At 34.5% G+C, this 17,292-nt stretch overlaps 1 non-coding gene across 1 annotated transcript; it reads right to left on the reverse strand.

Moving 5' to 3' along the window:
• Positions 1-265: 265 nt before the first annotated feature.
• On the reverse strand, positions 266-341 carry TRNAF-AAA (transfer RNA phenylalanine (anticodon AAA)). The gene has a single exon. It is a non-coding gene; the product is annotated as a tRNA-Phe (tRNA).
• Positions 342-17,292: the final 16,951 nt, after the last annotated feature.

The raw sequence follows: 17,292 nt of genomic DNA on the forward strand, positions 1-17,292 counted from the left end.
ATTCAGTGAGAGGAGGGGAGGCAAAGACAGATTCCCACATGCACCCTGTCCAGGATCCACATGGCAAACCCACTAAGCGGTGGTGATCTGCCCATCTGAGTTTGTTGCTCTGTTATTCAGCAACCGAGCTCTTCTCAGCACCTGAGGTCAAGGACATGGAGCCACCCTCAGCGCTGGGGGCTAACTCATTCTAATCGAGCCATGGCTGCAGGAGGAGAAGTGAGGGGGAAGGAGAGTGGAGAAGCAAACGGGAGCTTCTCCTGTGTGCCCTGACTGGGAATCGAACCCAGGACATCCACATTTTGGGCCGACACTCTCCCACTGAGCCAACTGGTCAGGGCTTTAACTTTGAGGTTTAAAGTGCATTTTATATTTCGCACATGTATAGTTGGATGCTGTATTTTTGTCTTTTTTGCAAGTTTGATGAAAAAGATAAAACTTGGTTTTTATGTTATATAAATTGATAGGTAAGTATTTTGAATTCAAGCTAGATGTTTAAAAAATAAATTTTTAATTTATCTAAAATTTTTTTAATAAGAACAAGCAAAATATAGAAAAATTTGTAAAATTTATTTTACCTTTAAAAAATGTAGTTGGAATTAAAGAGATCTAAGAATAAAATTTAAAATACATCTTTTCATAAAGAAAACATCTCTGGTTAAAATTAAAAATAATAAATTTAGAAGATAATATTATTTATGAAAGTCCATAGCTTCATTCAATATTAATTGAATATTGATAGCTGTATTAGTTCTTTATTGTTGATGTAACACATTACTACAGATTTAGTACTATACCAACACAAATTTATTATTTACAGTTCTGTAGATTAGAAATCTGACAGTCTTACTTAGCCAAATCAAGATATTAGAAAGGTGTTTCTTTCTGTAGGCTCCAGGAACAAATGTTTTCTTGCTTTTTCCAGCTTGTGAAAAGTATTCACTTTCCTTTGTTGTGACCTCTTCTCCCATTTTGGAAGCCAGCAATGTTGCATCTCTCTGAGCTTTACTTACAGAGTTATATGTCTCTGACTTTAACTCTCTGTATAACCCATTCTTTCACTTTAGAATGCTTGTAATCACATACAGTGCATATCTACATGATACAGGATGATCTCCCTACCTTAAAGCTAACTGATTAGAAAGTATAATTCTATTTTCTATCTCAATTCCCCTGTGCCAATAACATAAGATAGTCATAGATTCCAAGAATTAAGGTGTGGACATCTTTGGGGACCATAATTCTGCCTACCACAAAAATTTATCTTTGCTTTTAATTTATTTTATTATTTATTTATTTATTTATTTATTTTGTATTTTTCTGAAGCTGGAAACAGGGAGAGACAGTCAGACAGACTCCCGCATGCGCCCGACCGGGATCCACCCCGCACGCCCACCAGGGGCGAAGCTCTGCCCACCAGGGGGCAATGCTCTGTCCCTCCAGGGCGTCGCTCTGCCGCGACCAGAGCCACTCTAGCGCCTGGGGCAGAGGCCAAGGAGCCATCCCCGGCGCCTGGGCCATCTTTGCTCCAATGGAGCCTTGGCTGCGGGAGGGGAAGAGAGAGACAGAGAGGAAGGAGGGGGAGGTGGAGAAGCAAATGGGCGCTTCTCCTGTGTGCCCTGGTCGGGAATTGAACCCGGGTCCCCCGCACGCCAGGCCGACGCTCTACCGCTGAGCCAACTGGCCAGGGCTCTTTGCTTTTAATTTAAACATTATTGATTCTAGATTCTTTTATTCAAACAAAGTGGCAGTTATCACATTTTGTCTTGGTCTCATTTATTTTTCTATTTTATTTCTATATATTGTTCATATTTCATGATGCAACAAGAAAGGATAAGTACTGTATTAGTGAATACCACTTAGATGACCCTGAATCATTTCCCTCTGGACCTTTATATCAATTAATTTTGAAAATACTTTAAACAGTGGCCAGGACACATAAATCAGCAACATTTCACAGGATCCTTACCTCAGTGGAGAAAGAATGGAATGAACCTCAGAGCAAGTTTGCTAAAAGTGCCTCTGTTGGCAAACTGTAGACATGGGTCAGGACCTGAAAGTGTAAAAAAATACATTTTTAGGAAAGAAAACATATTAAGAGGATAATTTATTTTGAATTATTATGTAAGCTAGTCTAAATTAACTTATTGTCTCAATGTTTTGTTGTAATCAAAAGAAGAGAAATCATAAATGTAAGTATATAGCATATGACCAACCAAGGTGTGGCATAGACTACCCCAAATATTCTGAAAAACTTAGAAGGCTAAAGTAATTCCACTGCTCACTCTGAGAATTTCTGTATGAACTACTGAAAACATGGGAATATGCGCCTTATAAAACATGGAAAATGGTAAACTTATACAGTCATTGTCTCTTAGGTGTCCTGCTCATCTTCCAGCAAGTCTCTTGTCTCTATACAGAGATGATCTTGATCCCAGCAAGGTTTGCACATTGCCTTGTCCATGTGTAGGGACATTCGAGCTGCCTATAAAACTGTGGCAAACCAGAATTTGTCTATAAGTCTATAGGTAGATTTCAGTATTATCAGGTAAGATCTGGACAAAAACTTTTTTCTTAAAATTCTAGCTGCTTTTTGTCCTTAAACCTGTCCTATTTCAGGTGGATGCTCTCAAGTGTCCCTAGTGTCAGGGTCCCATCACACATTCTACTCGGCTCTCACCTACTGCCTTTTGCAATATATTCCTTCTTTGACCTGATGAGAATGTATGACCTTATTGTACCCTGGAAAACTGCAACATTAGATATCCCCAAAGTTCATTTATGTATGCAGATAAAATAGACTGCCAAGTAACACACTCCACTGCATGCTGAATAAACAGGCCTCTTATCAACACATCTTTTCAGAGAGTGAAACTGAGCAGTTAGCAACCCTCAGAGTGTGAGAATCTCTTGAAATAAAGGAAGTCTTGTTAGGATACTCCCTCTGGTAGGAAAATTTACCCAAAAGAGTAGACCTAAAACATAGTCTAGGAAAATTATCACACTTTGTTGACTTCTGGGCTTTCAGGCAAATAAATAAACAAAAAGACAACCTTTCAAAGGAATCACCACAAAAATACATTGATATTGTGCTTTTTAAGATGATTCATTGAAATAAAGGAGGGAGCCATACCTCAAAAACACTCAAGGAAAATACACACCAAGGACTGCATATCTAGATCCCCAGACTTTTGTATACCAAGATCATTGAAAAATTATCCATGTAAGAATTCAGAAAACATTCTCCCCGAGTACTTCCGTAAAAGACAGCAAAGGTTGGCAAAAGAAAGCCACTCCTGTGCCCTTTTTATATGGCCTTTTTTTCCCAGTATTTTTTTCCCCCTCTCTGTGTTACATTTTGAAAAATTTCTATTTCTATGTCTTCAAGTTTTCTCCTGCAATGTCTTAGGTTCCATTCATCTTACCTGATACATGTTCATCTCAGATATAGAAATAATTTACTGTAGTATTTTAATTTATAGATTTTTAAAATCTATACTTTATGCCTGTACATAATATGATGAAGTTTAATTGTACCTTCTTGAAATTCAGTTATAATTACTTTTCTATTGTTCCTGTGTAATTATTCTGAGTTCATTCTTGTTCAGTTTTGCCAAATTGGTTTTTCTTATTACTTACTTTTTTAAGCCTAATAACTTTTGATTGGATGACAGGCATTGTGAATTTTACCTTTTCAGTTCCTACAGAGCTCCAAATAGTACTTATTTTAATTTGTGTGGATTGTTCTTTTTCTATCATAGGGAAATTTCTTCATACATTTTCTGACAAGTGTACTTGGGGTTTCTCTGTACCTTCTCTGGTGCTTTTCTCTACAAACTCTAGCCCCCTAGACCCCTGATGGCGAACCTTTTTATAAAAACCGCCCACTTTTTCAGTGCTAGTCAACCTAGTCCCTCCTGCCCACTAGTGAGCGTTTCAGCTTTCACAGTGGCCAATCACTGCCCTGTTTGATTACTCTGCTACCACCCACCATGAAAGCTGGAACACCCACTAGTGGGTGGGAGGGACAAGGTTGACCAGCACTGCAAAGGTGGGCGGTTTTTATAAAAAGTTTGGCCATCACGGCCCTAGACTCTTCTGGACTTCCTATTGATATATGATTCTACTTTTATACCTGAGTACTCTCTCCTGGTACTTTATCCTGAAAAGATTCCTAGGGAGTAGACTAATAATAGCAATAATAGGAGTCACTTTATTTTTGTTCTTGTCTCTCTGAGATTACTGGTTTTTGTTACCTCAGGTTCAGTGTTTTGAGAGGAGAGTCTATGTTGCATATATTTTGTCCAATAACTTAGTTTGTTTCAGGTAGGATGGTAAATTCAGTTCCTTTTAGTTTACTTTGTCTAAAAGTATAAATTATTGTTAACATTTTGAGCTTTCTCCCTGTATCTCCTCTCCCGCTCTGTCAATATTTCTCTATTTATATTTATATTCGTGTGTGTATGCAACATATATATTTATTTAATAGTAAATGTACATTTATTTAATTTAATGGTAACAAAAGAAATAAATAGGATATTATACTACCAGTGCATAAATATATAGACATATATACCACAGTTGGCTTTTGTTATATTATCTTACCAATCTTTTGCCTTTGATGCTATTAAATAGAGCCTTATTTTCACAAAATAATTTTTGTTTGAGAGCAATAATTTTTTATAGAAATACTTTTCAATTTTATTTCTGCAATATCTTTTTTATTCATATCAACTCTTTGCTTATAGGTGACTATAATTGTTCAATTTACTGAGAACCTACCATGTACTAAGAACTTTTTAAAGTGTTTTTAAACATACTAATTTGTTTAATCTTTCCAACTACTCTTGATCTCACTTAAAAATTGTCGTGAAGACAATGACTACTCAGAGACCACATAGTGGGCACCGAGGGACCTAGGGGAGACTGCCTCACAATCCCTTATACAGGTTTCATGAGATGGTCCAGAGCCCCAGTCCTTAAGGTATTTATTGATACACACAAAATAGAAGCAGGGACAGGAATGGGGAAGTTGGGAAGCAGAGAAGAGAATGAGAAGAGAAAAAGAAAATCAGGAAGGGAAACTTTGCTAGAGCAGATTAAAAGGCAAGCAAAGTAGCTCAAATGTCCCCACCTCTTCATTAATCAAAATTGCTAAATCTATCCTTACTGTGCTGCAATCAGTACAGTACAGCGGTCCCTCATTTAACACGGGGGCTAGATTCACCTGCTGGGATAGGTGAAAATCCAGAAGTAGCAACCTTAAATTTATTTCATTATTTATATATATTTTAAAGCTATGGTTGCTGAACCAATCAGTGCACAGCCAATCAGAACACAGTGCTCTGGTCGTGTCTCCCATCCATCAGCCAATAGTGTGCCTGTATGATCTCATGTGGGCAAACTAGCTCAAGAGAAGTGGCCTTAGCTGTGTTTTCCATACATGGAGTCTTTGTCTACTCATCTGCTATAGGCTACGTATTTTATTTCAATTTATTACTCTTTTAATATGTTTTAATTAATATATTTTATATTTCTTATATTGTTTTCAATTTTTTAGACTAGAAAACGCTTATTTTACCACAAAAATAATTAATAAATATATAAAAATATCAATATACTGCAACATCCTGTGATATAGCAAAAAATCCACGATACAAAATTAGGTATATACAATTTAAAAATCCGTGAGATTGTGAAAAGTGAACTGCGATATGGCAAGGAATGACTGAACTACTCAATACTTTTGTCAGTAAAGCCACTATGGCCTCTGCCTTGGGGCACTGTGCTCTGTCCCTGTTTTATGTTCCTATTCAGGGCTTCTACCAAAGAACAAAACAAAACAATAACAAGAAGTGAATGAACCTGAAGCTTAGAGAAAATAAGTGACTTGCTAAGATTGTAGATTAACAGGTGCCAATATTTGGATTTGAATTCATCCAGGCTAATTATAAAGCCTTCACATGCTCTAAAATAATATATGTACTGCCTCTGTCTCTGCTGCTCTGAACCCTGAGTAAACAAACATCCTCATCATCTGGGGATACTTTTAAAAACAAATCAGTGTTCTTGCCTTATCCCCTGAATAATTTCTAATACAAGTAATTTGGGATAGGTCTGATATTTTAATTTTTTAAAGTCACCTGATCATTAAATATGGACCTGATTGTTCTGATGACAAATAATGGCATAAAATAGACGGATAAAATTTATAGGTGACTGTATGGAGATTCGGAGTGTCACATAATTAATTCTATGAAGTGCTTATGTACCAAGACAAGTGAATCAAGGTATAATTAGTTTAATTAGCACTTGTACAAGTTTTCAAAGGCTTCAGTTTGCAAAATTCTTGTTTTACCCAAGAACATAAAGGAAATCACTGGCTGTAAACCTCTTTGTGATGAAGATTTTAGGCTGTCAATCCTTAGGGGTAATTACTTTTTTCATGCATTTAGTTTTACTTTTTAAATATTAATAAAATAATAATGTTTAATTATATGAAGACAAATGCAAGAGTAAAATTAAAAATAATATAAATAGGTAAAAATAAGGTCAATCTTTTCCGAAAGATTAAAACAGGAAGAGGATGCAATTATCATAAAAACTTAATTCTTCTTAGATGATCTCAGTAGCTCATTTGAGATTTCAGACTCTATTTTCATACCTCCATTAGCCCTGTTTATCCCTGGAAATAGGCCCTTTTCTTAAGATTTTTCCCAGGAATACAATTCACTTATAGAATTTCTTTAATTCTTTTCTCGATGTTGGTAACCGCATGGGGCATTGCCATGATGGGACCATTGGTTCCTCTCCTGCTCTTGCTAACAATCTGTGTACACAGTTTATAAGACTCATTACCTTTAAAGTCTATAAGTACTTCACTGTGCTGTTCTGAGCATTTTTATAGACGTAGCAGTGTAAATATTATTTGCCATTTGCTTGAACTTCTTTGATTCTTCTCTATTTTATGAGTTTATTAAAATGAAAAATGTGTATTCTCTTTCTTGAGCTATTATGGCTCTACTGAAGAATGAAACAATTATTTTACTTGATTGCTATACACAAGCTCTGCCTTTTGTATACCAAAATTATCATTAAAAACATGGTTATGATCATGTTGCTTACATGCTCCCCCCCCTCAAAATGAGAGGAGACAGCAAGTACTAACCAATGCATGCTGAATACAATTTGCAGCATTTTTCCAACCATCTTTAATGCATTTTCTTTCCTTTGTCCATGAATTTCTAAGTAAACAAAGTAAAAAAATATTTAATACACTTTTAATAGATTTAGCATTGTCTTGTCTATATGCATTACTCATAAATTGAAATAACCTTCTTTTCTACCTATTTGTTCTCTTGTTCAAATGTTATATATTAGATTAAACTTTTTTGGATCATAAAAGTGAATTTTTTCTCCTTTAATGGGCTCACAAATATTTTGTACCTATATTGACTAGAGTACCTATATGTTACTGCTTCCTTCACTAAAGCCTAGCATCTTGCTTTACTCATCTTGCAGTCTTATTTATTTTTTATTTTTAAAAAAGATTTTATTTATTCATTTTAGAGAAGAGAGTGATTGAGAGAAAACACAGAGAGAAGGTGGGGAGGAGCTGAAAGCATCAACTCCCATATGTATCTTGACCAGGCAAACCCGAGGTTTCGAACTGGCGACCTCAGCATTCCAGGTTGATGCTTCATCCACTGTGCCACCACAGGTCAAGCTCATCTTGCAGTTTTAGTGTACGGTTTATCATACATCATAAGAAACTTGAAGTGCCTGTGCAACTCATTGGACTACAACTTACAAACCACATTCGGAAATAGTTTTTTATCTGTGTTACTTAGGTATGTAGCAAATATGTATCATATCGTTGGTACATACAAAAGGTTAGTATATATTATAATTACCTCATGTCATCAGTATAATCTATGACAGAATGGTGCCTTGATATTAAAACTTTTCATGCATAGATATAGAGCTATGATTAGAAAAATGTATATTTTATATACCATATAATGCCACTATATTTTTAGATTCAATTATTAAATATGCACTGACTTTTAATTTATAACCACCTATTTGAAAGAATTCATAAACAATAGTCTTTTAAATCTGAGGTGTAGATTGAAGAAACTACTTTGTGAATTTAAACTATGAATACTTTTCAACTAAGAAATAAATAAACATGCATTTATACATCAAAATGACAACTCTTGCCATATGAAAAGTGATAAAATACTGATTACAAATGACATTGAAATTGGCAAAGCCTAAACCATAAGGATGATTTATTTAAAAGGCATTTCTGCAAACCTTTCCAAATGATGAAGGATAAGGTGTTTACCCTTATAATTTCTTTTGTGTTGCCAACTAGATTATGTTTCTGTGGAGTGCTACTGTCAAGGAAAAGAGAGCAAAACACTGAATGATTAATGGTATAGGCATTTTTATCTTCCAAAAAGAAAACATTCTGATTAGAAAACATATAAATTTAAAATGCCCTTTCCTTCAATGGAAATTTGATAGTTGAGAATGATTTGTGTATTATAGAAAATCTCTCTATATCCAGTGACACTTCATATTTTATATTGATGATCCTATAAATGGATACATCTACTCATACTCTGATATGCACTTTTTAGAATCTCTGTAGAATATGTTGGGAAAAAATATTATCTGCTTAAAGAGTAAATATATTTGTAGGGATAGTTTCATGGTTTACCATTTATTACACATTTTATGACACTTACATGATGCTGAATCTATAGAAAGATAAAACAACCACTGGTTGCCTCAGTAGTTGAGACCAGCTTTTATACTCTCATCAACTGCCTGAAACATTTCTGTTTTCTGAGGTTCCTACAAAAGCGAACTGGCTAGTAATCTCCTAACAAAGTACTATATGCTGCTTTGAATTATAATCCAAACAGGGTTTTGCCAGGAACAGAATCAGCCATGTATACAGTTTAGTTAAGAAAGTACCTGAGAGATAAAAAAGAGCTAAATAAATGCTTGCTTCTGTTATTATTTCCATTGTCATTTCATTGGTTTTCCCATAAAACTGAGGGTGAGAAAAGTGTTCTAGAGAACAGTCTCTCACTCTAACTTTTGAAAACTTTTCACTGGTTAAACAAGACTTTGATTAACCATGCCTTCATTAAATGTCATCTGACATGTGAGAAGGGTTAACACTCCTTAGTGACAGGTGAATGTATGTTTCCAACATGATCATTAGCAAAGAAATGGCTCTGCGAAACATAGTTTATCAATTACTTGTGTAGTGTAAAAAATAGATATTATTTAAATATTTTATGAAAGACACTTATTTTACATTAAAAGTTTTTTTTATTAATTGAATTTAATGAGGTTACTCTAGTTAAAATAATTATACAGGTTTCAGGTGCCCAAATCTACAACACCTCTCTGTATAACAAGTTGATTACTTAGACTATTTTTGGATATCTTAGTTTGTATTCAGAATAGTTCTGAATATAGTTACTGCAGTGTCAACCTGGTTCTCTGATTTTTAGCTGAATATCTTTCTGTAAATAAAAATGTTTTAAACTATGGTGATCAGCCATCTCGTTTTTGTCTGTAACAGCCTTGGTTTAATCCTGTGGATATGGTGTTTAATATGGATCAGTATTGTTCTGGATTATGAATTGCTTTAAATAAAGTATTATTTAAAATACATTAAATGGAACCATAAGTATTTTTAGTAGACTAGCACTGGTACTTATAATTCTTCCTTGATCTCATATAGTAGTATGTAACAAGCATGTAAAGGGTGCTGTCATTTTAAATCATGTTAAAACTTAAAGATCACAGATGAATACTGAAAAATCCATGTCTTTCTAGACAGAATATTAGAAAACCCCCCCTTTTAAGGGTACCATTTTAATATAAAAATCATAGACATCAGAAGCCAGGGACAGTTAATTTCTTCTTATTCATTTGGTGGGAGGGAGAATTATTTAGTCATTCAGTAGTAAAAGTAGCAAATCATTTGATAAATGTTTGTGAAATATACACATGAAATGGATTCCGAGCAGTCCTGCTATAGAGAATGTAGAGAAGGTGCTAAATGTTCTTGCTATAGGGATTTTAAATTTTATTTTGGGATATTAATTATAGGTACTTATCTTACTGTTTTAAATTATTGCATATTTCAACAACAAAAAAAGATAATTTACATATTATGTTCTTGGTTTTAGTCTTAAAGAAAGTTGATAACAAATGTGGAATTGGTCTAAATCTTGACATTTATCATTTACCTGAGGGTAGATGAATATCAGAAGATACAAATCTGCTGGGAAAACATCAGTCTCTACTTCAAAAGTTAGTAAATATTTCAAAAAGACTGTGCTGGAGATGGTGATTTAACACCTGTAGGTATTGAAGACTTAATTAGCTCATTACTCTATGGAATATGAATCTTTATTTAGATCAAATAACTGCTCTTCAAATTAATTTTACTCATTTTAAATTCAAGTTTTCTTATGATCATGATTAAAATTGCAAGACTAGTGGTTAATATGTTGCCTCCATTAACAGTTGAACTTTGCAGACATTGCAAATATGTCAGATTCAGTAGGTTTAATCAGATGGTTCAAATTGAAAATCAGTAAGTTAATTTCAGATATACAGTGATACCTCCATTTTCATTGATAATCCATCTGAAAACAATCAGCAAAATCCAAACCAATGAAAACTGAGGCAATTATATCCATATGAATCAATGTAAAACCAATTACTTACTGTCCAGAGCAATCACTAACATGTAATTGTAGTATTTGCACTCGCAATCAATAAAAAAAGCACAAAAACACTGAAAAGCAATGGAATTTTTTGACTAGACACATGGGATAATGCTCACACAAGGAGAAATAATGCCACGCTGAGCAGGAGAACGCATGGGTCACCCTTTGTTTTCGCAAAATTAGCAGCGAGGTCAAGTGGGCACCCAATGAATTCCAAGACAAATTTTTCGCAGAAAAAAAATCTATGAAAACCAAAACCGACGATAACGGAAGTCAACAAAAACCGAGGTACTCTTGTACTTTAATTTTATCTGGCATTATTCATTTTCAATTGTTTATTATTGTGAATGTTCTTGAAGTATAGATTTAAAGTTTACTATTGATAGTAAAATATTTTGCCTTGACATTTACTGTAGAAATAAAAATTTTTGTTACACACAATTGATAAAGAAAATTGATATTCCTACAAAATTAAGCATCTATGAAATGGATATACTTGGAATTGACAACTGCATCCAAACAAATTGCAAAATATTACCACTAGGAAAAAATGGGGTTTTCAAAATTTATAAATGCACATAAGTAGAATAATTATACTCTTATTTTGTGATAAAGCTGATATTGAATACAAATTATACTTAAGCATACTAGAATTGTGGCTTTTTCTTTGCTGACAATCATCAACTTAATTTAACAAAGATTTAACATTTAAATAACCACTTTTATATTAAACACTGTCACCTAGAAAGATATAAAACTATTTTTGTAAATGAGTACTTAAAATTTTGTTATATTTTGTACAGTCAGTTGAAACTACTCAAATTATTCTATATATGGAGAACAAAAATATGTTTCATTTTTTAAGCTTATTGTGTTGTAACTATTGAAAATCACACTTGAAATACAAAGGAGTTGAAAGTTATCTCCTAAAATCAATGGAGAAATCGAAAAAAATTAAAACAGAGATCATATAGTACTTTGCTTTAATTTTGAAGCCCTAAAGTCAATCTTTGGATTATCTACAATTTCAAGAAGAATCCTTCTAAGGGAACTTTTATGGTACTATTTTTAATTAGATAAATTGATATTCTGAATCAGAATCAAATTTTTGTAGATGAATTGTAAAATGGCCCTGATTCTTCATTTTTCCCTGTCCATCCACTTTATTCTGTATTTTGGTAGCTTCTTCTATCAAGAGATAGTCTTACCTTAGGACTTACTTGAGATAAACAGCCATGGCAAAGGAGTCAATTTGCCAGGATGAACCTAGGCCTCCTGAGGTTTGGCATACTACTCCCTGTTAGAGACCGTCATTTAGAACAAGTTAATCAGAGGATAAGAGACCATATGTGGTCAAGTTGAAGAGGACTTCTTATCCCTGCAGGAAATAGCTCAGACCAGCCAAATGACTAAACAAACACAGCGGACATCAGCAGACCTCCAGACATCATGAGCAGAATAGCCCAACCACCTCAAAGACTTTTGATGAGTCATTGTTTTAAGCCACTGAGTGTTGGTTGGGGTTGTTTATAACACAGCAGATAGCTAACATATAGGCATGAAGAAAAAGTTTACAAATTTATAGTATCTCATTTTAGTAAAACATTCAGAAGATTCATAGAAACAATGTTTTGTAGAGTATTGATTCGTCTGAGTATTTCTTAACAAATGAAAAAAAAAAGGTGCCTATAAAAAGATGAAATATTTTCACATTTCAATTGTTTTTTTTAAGAAGCTAGAACCAGAATGGAGACTATCTTTATTTCCCAGAATGTCCTGAGTTTACCATGTAGGTCAGCACCTTAAGAGATAACATTTTTTAATTTAAAACACCGAGACCTATGAAAAGAGTCAGTTGAAAGAGTCATTCATTTCACTGAGTGCCCTAAAAATGAAACTCTGAAAATTATAGACAAGTTATGAAAAATTAAACATAAGGACTGAGAAAGATATAATATTCAGAAAATAACAGCTATACAGTATTAGAGACAAATATAGTTAAGGATTAAGTGAATATGTGAATACCTACATCAAAAAGTGATGATTTTGATTTTTATTATTAAATGTGCAAATAGCCATAAAAAAAAGCTTGTTTTTATTTGGTTGTTTTTTAGGACTATTTTTTAGAGCAATTTTAGGTTGATGGAAAACTGAAAGGGTACAGAGATTTCCCACACCACCACCCAAAATTTCCCAATGTCTTCCAGCTGCTACTAGTGCTTCAGAGTTTTCACGTTGAGTTTCATGCAAATTACACATGTCTTAATAATTTTCTTTAAGTTCTGGAGTACATATCTACTATTCAAGGTAATTTTTCTCTGTCACATTGAAATCTCAGCTCTAGCCATTTTGTTTTGTTTCTTCATGTACACTTTTTATTCTGGCATTTGAATGCTTATTTTTCCTTGTATCTTTAGTACTCCCGTGACGGCGAACCTTTTTATAAAAACCACCCACTTTTGCAGTGCCGGTCAACCTGGTCCCTCCCGCCCAATAGTGGGCGTTCCAGCTTTCATAGTGGGTGGTAGTGAAGTAACCAAACAGCACCGCAATTGGCACCAGGTTGACCGGCACTGCAAAAGTGGGCGGTTTTTATAAAAAGGTTCGACATCAAGGCTCTACTCCCTTATACAAGTACACAAAACTCATCTCTTTCATCCAGGTTTTGAATTTAGTTTTTGGTTTATATTTAAATCCTGCCTTTTTACACTTTCATTCCCGGAATAAACCTAACTTGCTAATGAAATATTATCCTTCTTTCTATGCGCAAATTGCAGAATAATATTTTTCCAAATGTTTTTTTTATTTTAAACTTTTATTTATTTATTTTTAATGTGAGAAAGAGAGAGTGTGTGTGTGATAAACAGGGACACACAGGAAGGGAGAGAGATAAGAAGCGTCAACTCATAGTCACTGCACCTTAGTTGTTCATTGGTTGCTTTCTCCTTTGTGCCTTGACTGAGGAGGCTCCAGCCGAGCCAGTGACCCCTTGCTCAATCCAGCGACCTTGGGCTCAAGCCAGTGACCATGGGGTCATGTTTCTGATCCCATGCTCAAGACAGCAACCCCGTGCTCACCTGGTGAGCCCATGCTCAAGCCGGTAACCGCAGGGTTTTGAACCTGCGTCCTCAGCATTCCAGGCTGATGCTCTGTCTACTGTGCCACTGCCTGGTCAGGTTCCAAATATATTTTAATTAGTTGAAAATTTCAACTAAATTTTTTATTACATAAGTATTCAAATGTGATCTTATTTTAATATCTGTATAGCTTTTCATTATATCTCTTTAATTCAATCACTTGTTTATTTACATTTTTCTTGATTAGTCTCACAAGAGTCAAGTCAATTTCATTTTTTGGTTCTAATAAAAAGACTTTTGGTTTATATGACACATGAAATACATTTTTAAAAATAACTATGTTTATAGTAATCTGGGTAGCTAAAAACTTTAGTAGAAGCAACATAAATGAGCCTGTGATTGTCACACTAAGCACTTAAATTACTGCCATCCCACCGGTGCCTACTGTCCACTGCACACTCATCTGTCTCTTGTTTATCTTTAACATCTTTATTATAGTTCACATACTATACAATTCACCCACTTAATGTATGCAATTCAATAGCTTTTAGTATGTTCACATATCTTTTCATGTTTTTATCTCTTCTTTCTCCTGCTCTTTTATTAGGGTTCCTCTGATCTACTTCTCAACTAAAAAGTAGTTTTATTAGAAAGCTAATGATATGAACTAACCTAGTATTGGTAAAATGCCACAAAGAACCAATCCCAACTGAGCTGTATTGTGTTATACTGACGCCATTATCATTTCATTTTATTAAAACCTATATAGGCTAAGGAATAGGAGTAATAAAAAGATGTCTTGAGTATAATAAGAAAATATCACTGGATTCATTTGCCTCTAGTAGACTTCGCATCCAAATTAAAAGTACTAAAGGGAAGTTGAGTCTCTTTATATTATCAGTAGTGGTAATACTTGTGAAACTAAAATTCATAAATGCCTACTCTGAATTTACCTACCATAGTAGATGATTAAATAGTACTAAGTTGGCCCTGGCCAGTTGGCTCAGTGGTAGAGCGTTGGCCTGGCGTGCAGGAGTCCCGGGTTCGATTCCCGGCCAGGGCACACAGGAGACACGCCCATCTGTTTCTCCACCCCTCCCCCTCTCCTTCCTCTCTGTCTCTCTCTTCCCCTCCCACAGCCAAGGCTCCACTGGAGCAAAGTTTGCCTTGGCGCTGAGGATGGCTCTGTGGCCTCTGCCTCAGGTGCTAGAATGGCTCTGACTGCGGCAAAGCGACGCCCCAAGATGGGCAGAGCATTGCCCCATGGTGGGCATGCCGGGTGGATCCCGGTCGGGCGCATGCAGGAGTCTGTCTGACTGCCTCCCCGTTTCCAGCTTTGGAAAAATTAAAAAAATAAATAAATAGTACTAAGTTTACAGAAGTTCACATTTTTATGCATTCCTGACCATCACATGGAAGTGTATATAATATGGGAAGGCTTAAATTAAGTGTGCTGCCTGACCAGGTGATGGCGCAGTGGATAGAGCGTTGGACTGGGATGCGGAAGACCCAGGTTCAAGACCACAAGGTCGCCAGCTTGAGCGCGGGCTCATCTGCCTTGAGCAAAAAGCTCACCAGCTTGAGCCCAAGGTCGCTGGCTCAAGCAAGGGGCTACTCAGTCTGCTGAAGGCCCGTAGTCAAGGCACATATGAGAAAGCAATCAATGAACAACTAAGGTGTTGCAACGAAAAACTGATGATTGATGCTTCTCATCTCTCTCTGTTCCTGTCTGTCTGTCCCTATCTATCCTTCTCTTTGACTCTCTCTGTAAAAAAAAAAAAAAAAAAAAAAAAAATAGGTTGTTGATAATTTCTAATTTCAGTATCACATAATAATACTGAACCTTCATATTAGTACATTAGTATATGCAAATACTAAAAGATTTCAAAAAGGTAGGAACCTAAGCATTCATTTTACTTTCTTTTACAGTTTCCAGAACTAATTTTCAATGTATTAAATAAATTAATTTCATCCTAATCTCTACTGCACATTTATGCTACGTAGTTATACATTGTATAATGAAGAATGTACAGGAGAGATGCATTTCTATAATTGGAAGATACAACTCTTATATTTTTACATGTAATAATCTAGAATTGAATCTTAATTCGAGTTAGCTTACTTTTTGTAGGAGTTTTTATTGTTCACTAGAATGATGAAGAGTTAAGTTGTCAGAGTGATTAAAACTACCACACATATTAATGATACATTTTATTCTTCTCTATCACACAGGATTTTTCCAATAGTAGAAAGTGTAATTTAACTTTTGTGTAACATGTATAAACAAAGATATGTAAGCTACATTGTTAGAAATCTAAATGGTCTTTCTAAAAAAGAAAAAACAACTTATTAATTGTATCTTAAACTATGTATAACTAATTCTATGGGGGAAAATAAACCAAATAGTATCAGAATACATTTCAAAACATTGAATATAATATGTCTGTAAACTAATGATGAGTATATTCATGAGCATCTCTACTGACTCTAAATTGTTGAATTAAACAACAGACCTAACTTAAGATATCAGAACATGCCAATATTCAGTCTTAGTCTTCAAGCTTTTAGCTTGAAATTTGGCTCAGAAGTCTGGGAGAGTGGTATGGATTAAACCTCATTTTCTTTAAACTACTCTAGACAATAAAACAGAAGTCTCACAGTATATATTTAACTTTCTTTTTACCTACTTCTCATTTAACCTATCAAAAATATATAGTTACTTTAAAAACTACCATTACACCAAAGGAAATTACTTGGGAATGAAAAAAGACAGCACAGAATTTATGGGGGGCATGATGTGGAGGGTTGAGGGCATTATATAGAGTGAGACACTTGAAACCATATTAACACAATAAATTAAATATTAAAAAAATACCATTACACTTTGAAGCTGTACAGAAGATATATGGAAGGAATAAAAAGAGAAAAGGCATTTGAAATGAACATCAATGTGAACATTCACTCAGACACACACAAAGTACACAGAAAATGCTCTTTTTTAATATAGTTCTTTCTCTTTTCTTCTTGATTGAAATACTTGATGTCAGGCATGTTGCTATCTCAATGTTATTACTATTCTTATAATTTGTTTATTACAGTGCTTTGTATATAACATCCCAATGTGAATGATCATATAACCAAAAGTTATTGTACCACTGCATAACCAAAATTTCTTCCTGCAGCTATTTTCATCTTGGAAGAGAGGGATAAACTTATTTTCCCAAAAATTATTTTCAGACAATTTCTGTAGCAATAAAATAAGTTGCTGTAAAAGGGATATAGCTTAGGGTACAAAAAAAACCCAAAACTATTTCTATTCCTAGGTAACTCATCCTTTCAAAATCTATGAGAGTTATATAAGGAAAGAGAAAGGGAAATAATGGAAATAAAATGTATTATGATCTAGAGCCATAATAATAGACCCTGGTGAATAGCACAAGTGAATTAGA

This window comes from Saccopteryx leptura, chromosome 1 (assembly GCF_036850995.1).
Source record: "Saccopteryx leptura isolate mSacLep1 chromosome 1, mSacLep1_pri_phased_curated, whole genome shotgun sequence".
Lineage (NCBI taxonomy): Eukaryota > Metazoa > Chordata > Mammalia > Chiroptera > Emballonuridae > Saccopteryx > Saccopteryx leptura.